The 17,394-nt window shown below is 36.1% G+C and overlaps 1 protein-coding gene and 1 long non-coding RNA gene across 4 annotated transcripts in view; one reads left to right on the plus strand and one right to left on the minus strand.

The window, feature by feature from the left end:
- Nucleotides 1-17,394, minus strand: part of Ir76b (Ionotropic receptor 76b) — a 198,921-nt gene that overhangs the window by 43,794 nt on the left and 137,733 nt on the right. The gene's annotated exons all lie outside the window — the stretch shown is intronic.
- LOC145993828 (uncharacterized) lies at nt 2,497-13,090 on the plus strand. 3 transcript variants are annotated; one of them, XR_014442294.1, is made up of 5 exons: nt 2,497-2,566; nt 3,672-3,732; nt 4,661-4,778; nt 12,919-12,937; nt 12,971-13,041. It is a non-coding gene; the product is annotated as an uncharacterized LOC145993828 (long non-coding RNA). The 3 variants fall into 3 exon arrangements; XR_014442293.1 differs by having other exon boundaries at nt 12,919-13,054; XR_014442295.1 differs by lacking the exons at nt 2,497-2,566; nt 3,672-3,732; nt 4,661-4,778 and adding exons at nt 11,395-11,446; nt 12,400-12,460 and having other exon boundaries at nt 12,861-13,090.

The following is a 17,394-nucleotide window of genomic DNA, read 5'->3' on the forward strand; positions in this document are numbered from 1 at the left end:
TTTTACTTTCCGAGGTTTAAAAAAAAAATCACTGTGTTCTGAGAGTTAAGGGCTGAGCACCACAAGCAAATCGACACCGGTACCAACAATTACAACCTTAGAACCACTAATACTTGAAACTGTCAAAATATTTATGAAGTTGGATTGAAATTAATGGAAGAGATTTTCTTGAAGTGACATTGGAAAAAAGTGAAAGAGTTCGACTATTGTCTGTCTGCATCTAATTCCAATATAAAAGTGAATGGTGTCAATGTACCCGTCGACTCAAAATTTAGTTTCAAGATAATATTTTTTTTACAAATATAAAGAAGACGTAAAATCCTAAGGAACAGTCTGAATATAACTTCCTAGATATCAAGAAAATGATGTAAGCACCATACAACTGAATGATATAATCCAAAGTTGCCTAATTATCGTGGAATTATGGTATTTCCATTCTCAGTTAAGTAAAATTAATATCAAGAGTTTGCCAGGTAACCAAAATCCATCTATTCTCATACAATGTCACAAACTTGACCGCCTGTTACATACATGAGTGGAACAATTTTACAACATTAAATAACTGTAAACAGGAATTTGTTAATTCTGCTAAGTTATATTTATTTGTTAGTCCTTTAGTAGTTTGTAAAATAATTCAAAATGTATGTTGTTTTGTACAATTCACAGAAGAAGAAGAAATGTATGTGAAATGCAACTTCTATTTTTTTCACATGTATGATCATAATAAAGAAGCAATTTAAGCAGTTAAACATGCAATGTAATCTATTCTATAATATTATTTACTGCTAATAACATTCTAATTTATATGATAAAATAGATTTAATCTCAATTCTTCATTTGTGAGACAGATCACCATTATTTGTGTCGGTATGTGAAGCTATGTTTGTCACATACGTGACTGTGGAATGACCCTTAAGCATGCCACTGTCGATAAACATTGTCGGAAGCTTTCCTAGATTTCCTCCCCCAATTTTTCTATTGTAATAACTGAGGATCTGCATCAGTACATTTGAGCACAGAATCCTTCCACAAATGTTTTCGGAAGTTCATATGAAAAGATCCTACTTGTACTTGTACCTTTCGTACTTTATGTCACTCTTTCTATGTAGCATAATCACGAGGATAAAGATGGATGGTGATTAAATGGAATTTCTACATATCGTTCATTACAAGGCGACAACGTTACCGACTACGCTAACAGATTCACACTTGGAACCTTGAACAATCAATTCCTTGATTTAATTTGAGCTAGATTTGTTGCAGAACGAGATAATTATTAAGATGCCTGCTTCAAGGGCAAAAGTAATTGTTGAAGAATGAAAATGTAATGGAGCCATGTAGATAATGCTCGGCTCATGAAAGATATGTTCATGAGGAAATAACAAGTTCGTTAGATATTATTTTAGCATTTCCTCTTTTTAGTTTGGTGGTGATTGCGACCTCATGAATTAAAGTCAGAATCTCCAGTTTTCATCTCAGTAGTAACAATTAAAATATAATATATAAATGTATGAAAGAAAGTTTACTGTAGTTTGTATATTTTGTTATTTAGCGTCGCATTTCTTTTACTTTTGGCTAATCACAACGATGAGAATGAATGCCGATATGAAGAATTGGGTGAAGGGACACTCGTAAAGAACACCTATTTCCAGGCCGGGATTCGAACCAACGAATCCTGACGTCGTAGGGAGCTATGATATCCACATTTCAAGTAAATATTGAAAATGTTGAAATAAAGCAATCTACCTCAGAATTTGTGTGGTCGTACACATTTCAAAGTGTAATCCAGTGTATATTACCCTCTGTGTAATATAACTATTATATTCTCATTACTTTAAAAAAAAAAACAATCAATTTTGAAGCAGTAATGCGCATTTTTTCTAGTTAGTTTCTCACATAAATTAGTTACGAAATTACATATATTATATTTTTCATTGTACTTTTCTCCTAGAGTATCAGCATATTAGATAAGTACTCAGATTATACTTGTAATGTCTATAAGTTCAAAATTTGGACCGTATTATTATGAAAGAGACAAAATTAATAATTCAAGTGAAACCGTAATGTAACAATCACAAACTAAGCCACTGTGCATAAGGCTAAATAAATATAAAAATTAGGTTGTTTTCCCCTGATATAAACATCTAACCCCATATTTTAGTTCCTGGAACTAAACTGTAGCACTAGCAATTGTACTAGTATACAGAGTGCAACATTCAACACTAAATATATTGCTTTAAAAACCACAATTTTAATTCACGCATTAGAGATAATCTGTTTCGCATATATAATTGTTTACATTTAAATCATCAAGTCGATTATTACAAGGCAAAATATCATCGCCATTAATTTTTCTTCCGAGAGAAATTATTTATAAAAAAATAAGTAGTCAATTAGTTAAAGTGCAAGGAAGTAGAAAGTTAACGCGAGGGGATATCCTGAGTTTCAATAATGTAGAAAATGAGTGTAGAGTGTGTATATATAAGACAGTTCGATCTGTTGAATGTATCAAACATTGCTATCTCCTTAGTAATTCCATCGATATAACATGGCTCGTCAAAACATCGTAAGTAATTAATATGAACATTTTAAAATTAAATTCTATCTTGTTAGGAAGTATGCTAGAAACATAAATCGTCATTGGATATACAATATAAAATTTTAATGTTTTTCTTATTATTGGCTATTGGCATTAAAATAAAAATAATTAAACCTCAAGTAATATTGAATTGTTATGTTGAAATTAACATAAATTCTACACAAAAAGCGTCTTCGTTGACTTAAGAGACGGCAGAAGAGAGGCATATTTTTCCCATTTGTAATATGTTACTATTGTGACTATTAATAACTTGTATTGTAAAATCGTTGACAACTAATAATCTCAATCAATATAAATATTTCATTTTTTTATTATGCTGCGCACAACAGACGTTTTCCCTTTTACAGTGCACACTGAATTGCTGCATTTGAAAATTTATAGAAAATTATACAAAAAAAAATACAAAAAAAATGTTTTTATGTACTTAATGTTTAATGAATTTAAAAAAAAGGATATTTACAGCCAATTGTAAGTAAAACTGAGAAAATATGTCCAAGTATCCGCTTCTCTAGCCAGTCATTATTATACAAGATACACATTCTTCGCAGGGGAGCAATTTTTGTAAATTTTGTACGGGTGCAGGGAATCGAAAAGAGTTATTTTCTTGGTCGCAATTTCAGATGGAGACATAAAAAACTATTTTTGAAATAAGAGAGGAAGAATCCATTTGTTCAGAAATTGAAAAAAAAAAAAAAATCTGTTGTGCCGTTCTTCTGTTGCATTTTCGAAACCAGATAACCATTTCGAATTAGAGATATATCTAAAGCTTAGTTATAATTTGTGATAATTGACAATGCTTATTCTTGTATAACTCTTCAATTATAAGCATAATACGGATAAAGTATGTTGTATGCATAAAATAACATTTGTATCTGATAGTACACTTCTGGCTTGTAATGTGGCCAATGGAAGTCAATAGGGTCATTACAAAAATCAAGTGTCCATGACTGCATACAATCACTACAGTATCGATATATACTTTCGACATAGTACATATAATTATTTTGTACATGCACGTATAGTGTGAATACTGTTTACCATTATAAACATATATCTTTCCTTTCTATTTCAGTTTGCCGCTATCCTTGCTACTCTCGCCCTAGTTAGCAGCACATATGCCGTTGGACTTATCGGTAAGTTCGGATTTAAAATTTTAAATAAGAAGTAATGAAAACACTCCTGCATTTAAATCAAGGAAGACAAAAATACATATAATAACAGTTGCCATCTATTTATTATCACACGAAGTAAATATCTGTAGGTGATAGTTTCTTAATATAAATTATCCCGAAATTTTGATTGGGTATTTCCAGTTTAACATTTCAAAATTTTCAAGTGGAGATTTTCAGTAACTACTGTTGAAGCATTGTGTTTGATTTGATTTTTATTTAGTGTCGCTTTTCTGCCACTTTTGGCTTCATGAGATGAGAAAATTGATGAAGGGGCACTCACAAAGAATACCCATGCCGGGATTCGAACCCAGAACCTCTGACGTCGTAACAAACTGTGCTAACAACTCTTCAACATTCGGATGTTTCAACTATTATGTAAATTATATATGTAATTCTCCCCAAGCGCTAAATACGTATTAGTAACCAGATGGTGCAATCCACTGTCGTCTCCCTTCAAATACTACCCTTCAACAGAAAACTACAATGCATCAAATTTTGCATCACTAAAGTGCATTTCGGCCTTTGCCAAGAATCAGGTTTACAGAATGCATTTTTGTATATCGTTCGTAAAGGTAACGCCGAAATGCATCATATGATGCAAGTGAGTATTTCTGTCTATGCCGAGCTGTACATTAATGCATCAAATGATGGACTTTTCTGGATCTCTCTTCATCATGCACTTGAACATTGATCTGAGTTGCAGATTTTATGCATTTTTTTTGTTTCAACAGATACATTTTCTTTTCTCTGTGTGGTTATTTCAACTCTACCCACACACATCCACGTAGTTTAGCGATATATGTTTCTAAGGGAAAACTACGAAAGTATAGCATGCATTGTGTACGACCAAAAATCACAATATCTTTGCTATTTTTTTTATTTTTTTTAGGTGGCCTTACTGGATCCAGTGTTGTCCACCGCAGCAACGTCCACTACCCACCAGTGATTGGTTCCGGACTTGGTTACGGATTGGGAGGATACGGACTTGGTTACGGCTATGGACTGGGTGGTTACGGACTTGGGGGCTTCTATGGTTAAGAATACCCAACGTCTTCCGATTTCTAAATATTTCTATTTGTTGTTCTCGAAATGCTAACAAGCATTAATAAATTGGCAATATAGTAATGTGATGTTGATATTTTTTATGAACTTTCCTCCTCCATGTATTATAAACATGTAGAACGAAGTATAGTTTATAGTGCACACAATTGAAATGTATCAAATCAAGATCGATGCACTTTTCGAACATCAATTGACATAATTTTGGTTTCTTTGAAATGATCGTGTCTGATCTCAATTTATGTAATTTTAGTGCATTACACAAAACAGCAGCTGCCATTAGTACCCTTTTATGCATTTCTGTGTGTATTTTCATGTACCAAAAGTGCATCATTAGCATTTTATGTACTTTGATGTGTTACTGGAGTCAACATATTTATGTTAATTTACACATTTTGAGTATCTTTGTAGTAAGGTAATAATAATTAAACTAACTTTCTGAAATTGAAATTTAAAGAGAGTGATAATATTTGTATAAATGAGAATTTACACTCACAAAATAGAAGTAATCTGTGTTTCTCAATATGTTGATAATTCGCGAATTTACTACAATTATACTTTTAGTTCAAGCTAATAATTTAGAAAATACTTTGAAAAGGGAATAAAATACTGCCACAGTGAGAGCATCACAAAAAATATCAACCATTATGGTTTTTCTTTTGGAAAATTGATTCATTTTTAAAGCTTTGGGTACGTTCTAATCTTTCTATGGTATGTTTATAATACCTTTATTACTATTTAAAAAGTCAGCACAGAGATAACTAAACACAAGCTTGCAGGAGGAAAACAAGTGGTAGGTAATAATCAAAACTTAATGCATAGCCGCAGTAACGAAGGACATATGTTTGGAACAGGATTTATGGTGAGAAACGAACAGAAGAATGCCATAATAAACTTCGAACCTATCAATGAAAGACTTTGTTCATTAAGAATCAGAGGATTTTTTCAATATCTTTCTAATCAATGCACATGCACCAATAGAAGATGAAGAACAAGAACCGAAAGAGGTATTTTATAGCAAATTAGAAGACAGTGCACCTGCAAATGATGTAAAGATTGTGTTGGGAGACTAACGCCAAGGTGGGACAAGAAGTGATAATCAGAACAAATATAGGAATGCATATCTTATATCCCGTAAGTAACAGTAATGGAATAAAGTTAATTGATTTTACAGTCAGTTAAAATATGATCGTGTGCAGCTCAAAGTTCTTGCACAAAAACAAGCACAAGATGACATGGATGTCACCGGACGGAAGTACACATAATTAAAAAGGCCATGTGCTTATTGATAGAAGACATGAGTCAGATGTGTTCGACGTAGGAAGTTGCAGCGGGGCCGATTATGACTCGGATCATTTCTTGGTCAGAATGAAGTACAAACAAAGGATTTTATTAAGGAAGGAGAGAAATAGAAGGATGCAAGTGAATTTTGACGTAAGTAAGCTGAAAAATAACAGAAATATTGGAAGAAAATATAAAGAGGAGATAGGAAGAAAGATAGAAGAATATTCGAACACAGGAGAAACATCAGTCGAAGAAGAATGGAATGAAGTTGTAACAAATACAGAAGAAGACGTTGTTGGATACGAATGGAAATAAATTAGAAATGTATGGTATGGTGAAGAATGTCAGACAGTGACTAAAGAAGAAACGAGGCAAGACGAAAAATGCTAGTTAGAAGAACACGAAATTTAGTGGAAAACTTTATGGAGAAAAGAAGAGAAGCCAAGAAAGTGTATCAAAAAAGAAGAGAATTTATGAAAAGAAACAAATACAAGAAATAGAAAAGCTTGGAAAGAATAAGGAGACTATAAAGATGTACAAAAAACTAGAGAAATAAATAAAGGTTATCAACCACGACTTCCATTGTGCAAAACAAAAACAATCCTCTCTTGTTCTCAAGGAGAATACTCGGGTAGTTCGGAATATTTTATACTTGAGCTAAATATAAACAACCAGAAAATCCTCCTCAGCGGAGTGTATCGATCCTCAAAAACAGTTTTTGAAAATTTTGAAAAGGAAATATCCAAATTTTTACCATTACACGAACATTGTGTTATATTATTCGATCTAAACTTCGACCTCCCGAGCTCCAAACCGGAAGTACGGAATTACAAAGACACCATATCGTCTCTCAACCTGTCAGCCTGCCCGTTAAAAGCTACACATCGTTCTCAACAAAGCGAAACTCTTATTGACCACACATTAACAAATAACCCACTAAAAATTCTAAATTTCGGACAATTCCCAGTCCCAGGCATATCGAAGCACGATCTTATTTTTATGTCCTATTCTCTTAAAACATATCAATACAAACCAAAAGTAATCTCTCTCAGAGATTTTAAACGACTTGACATTCAAACCCTGAATATCGAAGCAGAAAATATGCTATGGCACCTGGTCGCTTCTTTTCAAACGGTGGATGAGAAAGTGAACTTCCTAAACCACCTCATCCTACAGATTTACGACAAGCACGCGCCCGTGAAAAGAAAGAGAGTTGCGAGACCTCCCAGCCTGTGGATTACCCCCAAGATCCAGCAGCTGATGTCCCGCAGGGATGCAGCATACAGGCAATATAAGTCCACACTCAAATCAAACCTGCAGTCAGTGCGTGATTATTTCGAAGAATACCGCATTCTTCGGAATCGGTGCACGCAGGAAATACGAAAGAGAAAGTTTTCCTTTGCCGGACAACTCTTAAACTATAGATCGCAACCGAAATCGCGGTGGAACAAACTTAAAATGTTCGGTGTTGAGAAAAAACGTGATAGAAATGAAATAATTGGCATTTCTGCTGAAGAACTAAATGGTCATTTTCAGAACTCATCAGACATCAATCCTAAAATTAAGAAACGTACGATCGACTCCATAAGTGTTCACAAAAGCAAAAACAAAAATAGTTTTGATTTCTCTTTTGTAACTCATGCTAAGGTCGAAACTGCAATTAATAAAATGAAATCCGATTCAACCGGAGCAGATGAAATTTCTATAAACATGTTAAAATGTATCGCTTCCCACATCTCACACGCAATTGCAGACGTTTTCAACACATCTCTGTATACTGTCACATTCCCAAACATTTGTAAACTCGCTCACATACGCTCCCTGGCTAAAATCACCAACCCAGTAAGCCCTCAAGATTTTCGACCGATCAGTATTCTCCCCACTTTGTCAAAAGTATTTGAACACATCGTGCAAATTTTTAATTATGTACAATCTAAAAATATGTTAAACCCCTTCCAGTCCGGTTTTGGCCCACAACACAGCACCAGCACAGCACTCATTAAAGTGGTGGATGACGTAAGGTCAGCGATGGATAAGAGATATCTGACAATGCTGGTTCTCCTCGATTACAGCAAAGCCTTCCAAACCTTCGACAACGATATCCTGCCGGCAAAATTGACATCTTATTTCAACTTCTCCCAACCCGCTGTTGACTGGACTCGATCATTCTTAGCAGCCAGACAGCAATGCACATTCGTTTTTGAAAATAAGTCGTCATGGCTGCCGCTAAATTGCGGTGTTTCCCAAGGAAGCGTTTTGTCACAGCTACTGTTCTCCATGTACATAAATGATATATCGGATACATTTCAATCAACGAATTACCATCTGTACGCTGATGACGTCCAATTTTACTTATCGTTCCCTAAAACAAACATCAATATGGCCATCAAAGCCCTAAACGCTGATATTATGAACGTCTGCAAGTGGTCTCAGGCAAACGGTCTACGAGTAAATGCTGAGAAAACTAAATGTATTTTAATTGGCTCACGGCACCTCATATCCACAACAGCGAAGTCCTCCATCCCGGACATTCTTGTAGACGGAAAACCCATTTCACTATCACTTTCGGTCAAAGACCTGGGAATTGTTGTGGACGAAAACCTCACCTGGAGTGACCATGTGAAGGCCATATGCAAAAAATCTTACGCAGCATTACACTCTTTGTACCGCCTAAAAAACATCTTACCACAAGAGGTAAAGAAATAGACTACTGCGACTTGACGCATGTTGACCTCAACGGTGAACTAGCAAGACGTCTACAGCGAATACAAAATGCATGTGTACGTTTTATATATAACATCAAACATCTTGACCACCTTACCCCGGCTTTCAAAGATCTAGGCTGGTTCGACCTTTCAACACGCCGTCGCTTCCACGCTCTTACAGCGCTCTACAAAATAGTGCATTCAAGAGAACCCCCCTACCTACTTTCACGATTTCAACCCCTAAGCGCAGCACACACCTTTGCTACCCGTTCATGAAACAACTCCCTGCTCACCATCCCCTCCCAAAAGACAGCGTTTTACGGAAATTCCTTCACTGTCACTGCCACCAGAGCGTGGAACGACCTCCCCAGTGACATAAGAGACTCTTCTTCTCTCGGCAATTTCAAATCAAAATTAAGAAAGCATCTTCTGGAGGCAACTTACCAGTACTGAAAACAAGGAAAGAAAATAAAATGAAACCTTTCTTGATCTAAATTTGTAGGACAAACACCGACCGACTTTTCTGTATTTTAAGTATTTGTGTTATGTGTGTGTTCATGCTGTACGTGCATTTTTTACGTTTCTTAAAACATATATGTGTATTTTTGTGGTTTTTTTTCATTTTTGTGTTTTTTTCTCTTTTTGTGTTTTTTTTATTTTTCTTTGGTATTTTGATGTTTTATATTTTGCAAACTGTTAGATATTTCAACTAAATTTGTAAATAGTGAAGAAGAGATTGTTAAGTGTAAGAAAAGGCTTGTGCCTTAACTTCGCCATCCAAAAGAAGAAGTAAATAAATAAATAAAGGGGGGAATTAGTGTGAGCAGTAGAAGGAATTCTAAAGCGTTGGGCAGAATATTATAAAGAACTGCTGAATACACCAACGGTACAAGAGAGAGAAGATATGGAGGAAAGAGTAACTTTTACGGACCAGAAAAACAAATACCAGAACCTAGCTACGAGGAAGTCCAGGAAGCAATAAAATAAATGAAGAATAATAGAACAACAGGAGAAGATAAAATTAAAGCAGAACTTTTAAAGTAAGGAAGAGAGAGGATAGTAAGAAAACTATATGAATTGATTCAGAAATCTGTGAAAGGAAAGAAATTGACAATGGGTACTTTTTGCCCCATTCAAAAATCAAATGATAAAGTTGATTGTAGAAACTACAGAGGAATTTCACTGCTAAGTGTACCATACAAAGTTATGTCAAGAATATTAGCTGAGAGAATAACACCACAGATAAGCCTTTCAGTGAATGAAATTTCTCTCCTTACCCCGATTGATTGATTTACTTTATTTTACTTCGCCTTTTTGTGCCACTTTTGGCTAATTTGCGAAGATGGGGATGAGTGATGATGTGATGAAATTGATGAATGGACACTCACAAACATCCATGCCCAGGCCAGGATTCGAACCCGGGACCCCTAACCACTCTGCCACGAGGGCCGGCCCTTAACCCCGATTTTAATCTATTGAGAAGACTGCACACACATTTCCTACTCGTCGCGAAAATGCTCAAAGTTTTATAATAGTGTAACTTCTATGTTCAGGAAATAAGGTTTAAACGAGAATTGCTGGAAAACAGAAGTCCGCGAAATATGATCATTGGGCAGCTCACAATTTAAATATAATTTGGAATTATCCTGTATGTGAAGTAGATGTTTTGCGAAACCGTTGAAAAACTTTACCAGTTTTTTAGTCAAAGTGGAAAACGGTTGGAACTCTTGGTTTTAGGTATACTTAAGCAGGTCCGTAGTAGACAATTAATTTATGTATTCAATTGTGGTAACCAAATGCTATGAATGGTCGACACGAGATCTCGCCGCTGAATAATCTGGGTTCGAATCCTGGCTTGTATATGTTGTTATCGTGTATCCTTTCAGCTACTTCCTTTATTCGTCATTTATCCACAAAATCGGAATTTATTAACTGATTTGGTTCATTTTTCTTCCACTTTTGGCTAAGCGCGAAGATAAGGAAGCGTGATGATTGTATGAAATTGACGAAGGGACTCACAAAGAACACTCATGCCCAGGTCTGTTTTCAAACCCTGAACACTTGACATCTAGCGTGCAGTACTAACCACTCCGCCAAAACGCGATTAAACTACTGAGGTAGAAAAAATAAAATAATAACAAGAAAATAACAAATTACATAACACACATTCATAACATACACATACGTTTATCTAACCTTACCCACAGTCACGCGCAAACAAATTGTTTAGTGACACTCACACTAGGCCTTGCCTCTTTCTTATTTGATCAATTAGGCAGGCTATTATTTAAAGCTAATTAATGATTTTGAGAAAACTAAACGATGCACAGCTAAAGGCCAAACGTTCTTACCCGTTTTAATTAACTGCAAAGGAAGTAATTCATTCTATAACTCTATAAACCGCTAAGAAACAATTAAGACGGCGGAATATTTGTTGCAGGAATTTTAAATATATTTCCCATGAAGTAGAAAGTAAAGGAATCAGAACATCCTATTAAGGAAAGTTTTAGGCAATGTCCGGGTTTTATGTATATATAAAGCGAAATCAATTTGTTATAGCTACAACTAGGCTACTTAGCAAGTTCTGATTACACACACACAACAAAATCATGGCATTCCAGAAGATTGTGAGTATTACATATGTGCCCTAAGTAATCCTAAAATTCAAGACTAAATTGTAAATCAAGAAATTTAGCGAAGTTGGCTTAAGTATGGATAGACCACAACTTTGAATACTCTATTAATTAATTAATTGGCAAATCAATGATTTTCTGGGTGAATGTGCATGTATATATATACATATACTCGCGTTACGAGCATGTATAATGAGGATTTTATAACTATTATGCTTCAAAACTTCGCAAAGTGCTTATCCAAATGGATGACAACCATTGTGTAAATAAGCAACTCTCTGTTTATCTCATGCGTGAGGAATAATTTGTTCCTACACTTTAATTCAAACTTTATTTAGTTCATAAAAATAACATTAACTTTGTGATGTCTCAGATTACATATATATTCCATGTTCAAACCCAATTTCTTTGTATTAAATTGCTTATCAAAGTATTCTGAAGGCAACTGAGAGGTGCTAATATTAAGTGAAATGTAATCCAGTATACAGTATGTTTCAGTGGAACGTCATGCCAGAAAAAAATAAAATATTAATCACATCTGAAATTGTGAACAATTTCTAAAAATATGCATCAATACTCGTAAAGCGTAAAAGAAAGTAATTAGTTTTTATTGACTATATCGTGTAGGTTTTTCTATGGGGATATTCTCTCAAATTAATTTGTCAATTTTAACTGATATTGTTCACAATAAGAAAATTCAGTGAGCTCAGTAAAATTAAATGATCTTTGTGCCCTATGAATATGATTTTCAAGTTGGAAAAGAAAGGTTTAAAATTAAAGTTACAAATTTGTGACAACTAACTTTCTTAACTTGAAGGAGACAAAACTTATGGTTTTCTAATGTTTTCAATCATTAAAAATACGTTATATTGCTTATACATTCATAAGAGTTTCTCAGCATCATTTTATTCAGAATAATAATATATACACAACCTATTTCGTTCCAGCTTGTCGCCGCCCTTGTTGTTTTAGCCCTAACTGCCACTATCCAAGCTGTTGATCTATATGGTAAGTCTATAGATACAGAGTCATTTACTCAAGAATACTTTTGGTTTTAAAGTTGGGCTGTTCGTTGAACTGTAATGAACACGCATTAAAATTATTGCTTTTCAATCTAATGACCCAGGATTTGATTCCTGCTTGAGACAAATTTGGATCATACATAGAATCGTACGTTCATTTGGTATATCTCTGCATAGAATTGGCATAAAATTAAGCCGGAAACGACAAGGAGATTACAATATGTTCCGATATTAAGTTTGTGATATTTTGCAGTCGTATAAAAGTAAATGTTCTCTTGATAGAGATCTTTGGAAAACGAAGCATTGAAATGCAATAAAGATTTTATCTTCAATCTCTACAAAGTATTACATGCTTTATAATTTATGTCTGTACCCTTCCATGGCAGGTGGCCTTACTGGCTCCAGCGTTGTCCACCGCAGCAACGTCCACTACCCAGCAGTGATTGGTTCCGGACTTGGTTACGGATTGGGAGGATACGGACTTGGTTACGGCTATGGATTGGGTGGTTACGGACTTGGTTCTGGACTTGGAGGCTTATACGGTTAAAAGTTTGAAGTACTGAAAATATTTGATTATTAATGTTTGAAAATGTCATTCAACGTAAGCAAATAAAATGATGTAGGAGTGTATTTATCTATCATTGAATTAACAATATCTAAATATCTGCAAGGAACTATTTATACGAGGGAAAATCAAATGTAAATCCTAATTTGCTTCGTTTCTTATGTACTGGATTTCTGCATGCTTGGTTGCACAAGTATTTTTTTTGGCATTTGAGCACAGAGCTATTGCAGCTCTACAAAGTTTGAGTTAGTGCATGTATATCACAAGAAGAATAAAATATTTCAACTATGAGCTACTGCAGAAGTCTCATTCAAGCAGTTGCAAAACGAAAATAAAACTTGGTATAGCTAATTTCATAGAAACGGGGCAATCTTGACACACGGAAGTCAAATACACACTCTTTATTTTATCATATATGAGGAAAAGCTGACGATAAATACCAGAGATTAAAAAAAAAAACAATAGAATGTTTTTAACTTTGTGAAATTTAACCTCATCTTTCTACCAGTCTTTCCCCTCAATTTGTCTTTAGGAACAAAATTCCAAGCACTGACTACGGATGGAAATTACTTTTGCATTCCCGTATAACTGCATAAGTGTCTCTGGTTGATTGTAAACGATTTCAATCCAATTTGCGCCATAAGAAATTCATTAAGGTGAACAGGTTCAATGACGTGATCAGAGAGAAAGTAAACCCTGAATCGTTACGCCAATGGTTACGCCCAGTACTTTTACAGGAGATTTTAAAGTTAATGTCATATTACCAAACGTCCCAGTCTGTTTTGTAAGTATTGTGATCATATTATTTCTGGTTGACAGATAAGTCATGAAAACGCTTGGATGGTTTACCTGTCAAATTGCAATACTTTACATACCTATAGTCTACAGGTTTCGAGTCTAACAGAATTAGGAAAACAAATACGAATTTGTTTTGTGCAGGGCAAAGATGCAGACTTTTCGTAATTAGGTTTTCTTGAATCAAAGATCATGCAGCAATGATTGACCAATTGCAACAATGACTACACAACGAAGCTCATTGCAAGAGCATGCTTCAATATTTCCTGTGTAAATTTTTACTTTTGAAACAGAATAGGAAAAAAATAAGAGTAACTCAAATTTTAAATTTAGTCAAATGCATATAGAAAAACAGTTCTGAATTTTGAAGAGGAGAGGAAGAACATACAACCTTGGTGACAATGAATTTCGACCAGAAAGGAATACTTGATTAAATGCACAGAGGCATAGGCGGTGGAATGGGTGACCCGCAGAAGTGACGCATGTGTGTAAGAGGAGGCGTGTGAGCAGGCAAGAATCGTGATCCCAGCATGTTGCACCCAAGGTCACGTAAAGAACGAAAACGGGGGACTATACGCGTGACATTGAACTTCGACCAGGCACCAGGCCCATACGGTAAATTCCAGATAGTGGCGCATTCGACGGAAGCTTGACGTCACTGACACAATAAGGGAGTCCGCCGTATATAAGCGCGTGCTGTGCACCGAGGAACCGCAGTGCATCATCACCATGGCCAGGGGCAAACCTATTGACAACACCGTGAGGAGAAGAGTGGTGCAGTTACAACGGGATGGACTCAGTGAACGGGAAATAGGGCGCCAACTGAACTTACCCAAGTCAACCGTTCACTGCATCATCAAACACCACCAAAATACGGGTACTTCAGAGCCAGGTAAGGCCCCCCGGTCGAAAACGCCTGCTGAGCGTGCGTGACGTACGGATATTAGGCGCTATATCCAGACCAACAATCATGTTTCTGTGGCCGAATTACGACTGTGGACTCGAGAACGCTTTCACATTGAAGTGTCAACCAGAACCATTCGCCGTTACCTACAGCGATGCGGTTACCGAGTGTACAAGGCGAAACGTAAACCCTTCCTTTCCATGTTGAACAAAGGCAATCGACTACGGTGGGCACGAATGTACCAGGGATGGATATTTCGGCAGTGGAACAGGGTTTTGTGGACGGACGAATCCATTTTCAATGTTGTGTACGGGAAAATACGGAAAACAGTCATTTGTCGGAAGGAGGAACAGAATGAAGCAAAATGTTATGCACGTCGGGTACAGAAACCTGCGTCAGTGATGGTATGGGGATGCATGACGGCATCTGGGGTTGGCCCACTACCCGTCTGTGAGGGCATTGTGAATGCACACACCTATACACTCATACTGGAGCGGCATCTTTCCACAGTGCGAAGGCACCTGTTCCACACGCGACATCTCATCTTTCAACACGACAATGCCAGGCCTCATACAGCACGGCTGACAAGAGAATGGTTGACTTGCCATCACGTGCGAACTCTGCCATGGCCACCATCGAGTCCCGACCTCTCGTCCATTGAGAATGTGTGGCGTGTTCTTAAGCGACGTGTGCAACAGAGGTGACCCACGACAGTGGCTGCTCTTATCGCCTGCCTGCAGGAGGAATGGCACCGCATCGATGTGGAATACCTTGATCGACTCGTCCGCAGCATGCCCCGATGCATTGCCACAGTTATTCGCCCACGGGGCGGCGTCACACAATGGTAAACAGGATCCCCTCTAACAGTGGTCGAACTTCAATGTCACGTGTAGATGGACGAAAATGTTTTATTTTGTGTGGACACCATACATTGCTGCGTTGCAACGGAAATTTATGTTTTCCTTTGTTCCATGTAGCCTGCTGAATAAAATGTGTTCAGCATATGCATGTGTTCTCCTTCTTTCACAACGCACTCCTATATTTGTGACTGGTCGTACTTCATTGTCACTAAGGTTGTACATTAGTCGGGTAGCCTACTACATTAAATTGTAGGCGAACTCATGGCGTCGCGAGGGAGGGTCAAACCAATCGAATCCCTCTGGGTATGGACATCGTTCATTACAAATTTGAAAGAACAGTAAAAAACTTATTATAACTTTGTTAGTCGTTAACATAAATAAAGAATGTGAATTTGATTTGATTTGCTTTATTTTACTTCGACTTTTGTGCCACTTTTGACTAATTTGCGAAGATGGGGATGAGTGATGATTTGACGAAATGGATGAATGGACACACAAACATCCATGCCCAGGCCAGGATTCGAACCCGGGACCCCTGGCGTCGTAGCGCGATGTGCTAACTACACCGCCACGGGGACCGGTATTAGTTAATTAGAAATCTAGCAAAATAACCAAAGGGTAAAATGCAAAACTTGCAAAAACTAATAAAATAGATAAATGGTTCTATGAGTTTTGAAATTTTTTAAAAAATGCGAGAGGTCTTAAAATGTGAACTTCATGATTAGAATTTCCCTCCAACTTCTAAAAGTTTCCTTGAAGGAATTATATAAAATAACATAACTTCACAAATCAACATATTAACGGTATGAAAAATATAGAAAAGCAGTTCATTTATGTAGTTCATCGAGTAGAAGCTTCTCCAAGGATATAATAATAATGGTAATAATTCTAATAAAGTTCCAATAAATAATAGTTTATTTTAAATAGTTCGTAATATTTTTTGATGATTCTTATTTACGATTATCGTTGTTTGTACCGTTCAATTTAAAATTAACCCTATAAAAATTCCTGGCGGATTCCTGTTCGAACGTATGCCAGGCATATGGAATGTCGTTGGCAACAAACTTTAACGAATTAGGAAATTTGGGAGCAAGTTCCGAAAAGCTTCTATTGGCTGCATTAGCGTTTATTTCAATGCCGTCCACAGAAGGCATTTCTAAAAGGAAATAATCTCGAATGAAGGAAAATGTGGCAAATACTTGTGTACGTCATTTTAAACATTCATGTTCTGAATAGCAAAATATATTTTGTAGCTAAAGATATATTTGTTTCAACGTAACGGTAGTAATTCACATGTTATCTGCACCTCGTTCAGTGGGATGCATAAGCATTACCTAGCCAATTGTCCATCACCATGTTTATTCTCTTTGCCTTATGCAATGAGATTATCCGGAATTGAAACAACATGTCAAACAAGCTGCTAAAAACCTTTCCATCATTATACATAAAAAAATCTAGCCCTAAAACCAACGCAGGATTCAAGAGAAAATTTAATGAAGAACACTCATGGACAATTTGCCGAGCAATACTAGTGCATCCCACTGTACGTGCTATATATTCAGACGGAGGAGTGTGGAAGAATAGATTTTAACTATCATCTCAATAGCTCCCATTGATAGAGATGTTGAACCATTGCATAAGTTTTTTTCGTCAGTTTGGCAATGGAAAGGGGTTGTTCAGACATTCATGCTAGAGCAAACCGAAAAATAATTTCAGGCAATTAAATTAATACCATTGTTCGTTCACTGAACGTTCCGCTCATCCATACTTTCAGCAATGTACACAAGCTGTTTCCA

Source organism: Lepisma saccharinum, chromosome 10 (genome assembly GCF_977018435.1).
Source record: "Lepisma saccharinum chromosome 10, izLepSacc3.1, whole genome shotgun sequence".
Taxonomy (NCBI): Eukaryota; Metazoa; Arthropoda; class Insecta; order Zygentoma; family Lepismatidae; genus Lepisma; species Lepisma saccharinum.